This window comes from Echinops telfairi, unplaced genomic scaffold, assembly GCF_000313985.2.
Source record: "Echinops telfairi isolate 266 unplaced genomic scaffold, ASM31398v2 ScPeMD7_7412;HRSCAF=8450, whole genome shotgun sequence".
Taxonomy (NCBI): domain Eukaryota; kingdom Metazoa; phylum Chordata; class Mammalia; order Afrosoricida; family Tenrecidae; genus Echinops; species Echinops telfairi.
In genome coordinates, this window is record NW_022111312.1 from 11,736,084 (window position 1) to 11,739,330 (window position 3,247).

Consider the following 3,247-nt stretch of genomic DNA (forward strand, 5'->3'; position numbering starts at 1 on the left):
GTATTTAGACCTCTATAAATGCCCTTGGCCTCCTAGTTCTTTCCTCTGTTTTCTTTTACTTTCCTCTTGTCCCACTATCATGTTCAGCCTTCATTTGGATTTCAGTAATTCCTCTTGGTTACATTACCCTTGATCAAACCCTACCAGGCCTCCTAAACCCTCCTCACCATCGATTTTGGATCACTTGTTCCCTTGTTCTGGGTTTGTACACTCCACTTCCTTTCCCCCACCTCCCCCTCTCCCATGTGCCCCCAGAACCATCGGTCCCAGTCCCATTGTTTTCTCCTCCAGCTTGTTTATCCTGTGTATCTTACCTAGATAGACCAGAGATAATATGCACAAAAACAATACAGAGCAAAACAAAGGAATCAAAGGAAAACAAAACAACAACAAAAAACCAATGATTAAAAAAAGAAAAAGAAAGAAAAGCCTGTAAATAGTTCAAGGTCTGTTTGTTGACCTTTAAGAGTGTTTTCTGGTCGAGTCTGATGGAGTGCCAAGCCCTGGCCCCCAACGTCTATTTTGGTACTCCCTGGGACTTCCTTGCTCTGCTCCCCTTGGTGTTCTGTTGCACACCCTTAGTGTTTTGCCTCGGTGTGGTGGGGTCAGATCGGGGGCAATTCTGTTGCCCCCCCATAGCGCTATGGGCCAGCGAGGGACATCCTGTCTCGTGGTGGGGCTGGCCCTATGGTCCTCTCTCTGCTTTGACTGCTCTGAGCGGGAATATGGTCCTCAGGGCTTGGTGGCCAGGATGTGTCCACTCTCACCCTCCCCCTTCGTTTGCTCCCGTGTGCTCTGATCAGACATGTCCCTCTCCCTGAGCTGTAGCTTCAGTGCTGTCCTCTGAAGTGAATTCTTGTGCAGGGAGGGAGGCCTGTCCAAGTAGTTGGGATTGGGGCCGGCAAAATGTTCAGTGTTGATAGAGTCCTAGAGCGTTTTTCTGGCGACAATAGCAGTGGCATGAATTGTTTTAAGTCTTAGAAAGGCAACAATCGCCTTTCTCACAAATCAACAATGTCTTTCTGATGATGTCTGCAACAGGAGGTGAGGTCTCTGGGTCATCTATCTGTCCCCCATGCCATGCCATTCGTTGTCTCCCCTGCCCCTTTTTCCCGGGCCGCACCCACTGAAGAGATTTGTTAAGGGAACTCTGAAGGTTCTTCTTGTCCCTGGCTGCATTTGCAATGCTTCAGTGGGCTTATAAAGCACTAGAAGAAGCACTTACTCATCTAGACCAGGATATTTGGAAGGCAGCCACTTGGCCAACTGACTGGAAGAGATCCATATTTATAGCCATTCCAAAGAAAAGTGACCCAACAAAATGTTTAAACTATAGAAACTATCATTGATAGCACATGCAAATACAATTTTGTTGAAGAACATCCAAGAATGGTTGTAGCAGTGCACTGACAGGGAGCTGCCGGCGGTTCAGCCCGGATTCCGAAGAGGATGTGGAACAAGGGATACCATTGCTGATGTCAAATGGATCTTGGCTCAAAGCAGAGAATACCAGAAACATGTTTACTTGTTTTTTATTGGCTGTGCTATGCTAAGGCATTCGGCTGTGTGCATCATAACAAACTAGGAATAGCCTTGAGAAGAACGGGAATTGTGCTCGTGTGGAATTTGTACATGGATCGAGAGGCAGTTGTGTGAACAGAACAAGGGAATGCTGCATGGTTTAATATCGGAAAAGTGTGAGTCAAGGTTGTATCTTACTAGACTGATTCGATCTGGATGCTAACAAGCAATCGGAGAAGCTGGATTATATGACAAATGCAGCATCAGGATAGAGGAAAGTTTATTAACCTTTGATATCCAGATGGCATAACCTTGCTTACTGAAACTGTGGAGGATTTGAAGCACTTGCTGATGAAGATCAAGGATTGCAGTCTTCAGTGTGGATTACAGCTCGATGAAAAGGAAACTCAAATCCTCGCAAAGACGCAAGTTGTCAAGGATTTTGTCTTCCTGGGATTCACCGTCAGTGCTCGTGGATGCAGCAGTCAGAGCTCAAAAGACACACCGCATTGGGAAAAGCTGCTGCACACGACCTCTTGAGAATATTGAAAAGCAAGGATGTAACTTTGAGGACTAAGATGCCCCTGGCCCAAACCGTGGTATTTTAACTGCCTCCTACTGCACGTGAAAGCTGGTCACGGAACAAGGAAGACTGAAGAAGGATAAGATGCACTTGAATTCTGGTGCTGACGAAGAATACTGAAAATACCATGGACCACTAGTAGGACAGACAAATCTATCTTGAAAGAATTATGGACAGAGTGCTCTTTAGAGGCAAGGCTGGTGTGAATCTTCATCCTATGATGTACTTCGGACATGTCGAGAGACCAATCCCTGGAGAAGGACATTAGGCATGGCAAAGTAGAGGGGACAGCAAAAGAGAGGCAGGCTCTCAAGGTGACGGGGCGACACAATGGCTTCAACCACCGGCTCGCACATAGGAACAATAGCAAGGGTGCCACAGGCCGTGGCAGTGTCTCAGGTCGCCGTCTCAGGACGGAGTTTGCACCTGTCAGCAGCAGCAGCAGCTTTCTTTTGACTGCGGTTAGTTTGACATTTTTTCCCCTACCCTTTGATTTTTGAAAAATTAGTTTGTCTTTATATCTAAGGGATGTTTCTTGTGAGTAGAATATTAAATGACTTGTTTTATCTTCCATTCTCTTGTCTATCTCTAATTGAGAATTGGTCCATTCACACTCTGTTGATATTGATATTATTGATATCAATGCTGTTATTGATAGGTATGGTTATTTATTTATTTATTTATTTATGATAGGTATGGTTTTATTGCTGTCATTTTGTTATATTTTTATGCTGTTATTGGTTTCATTGTTTATAATAATTTCTGGGCTTCTTTCACTTATGGATTATCTTGTCAATACTTTGCCTTTTTTTCTTCCTGTTTAATAGGATTTTAACGTTGTTTTTTTTTTAATTGAAAAGTTTTCATTTTCAAATTTATTTACATTTTCCATTTTTACCTCAGAGCCACATGGCTCATGCACTGCAGTTTGCCAACCCCTGCGATCAGGATGACAGTCACACCCAAACCCTGCAGCTAGGTGTGTGCTATCACAAGGCTCCCCTCCCAGCCCACTCAGAACACAAGACAAAGACAAGAAGAGTATATCTTGAAAAAGTTTATATTTAGCATTAGCCAGCTGGGCTCACTTTAGATGATTCCAATTTTGTTGGCAACATCTAAAGCGTCATAGTCAGGAGCCAG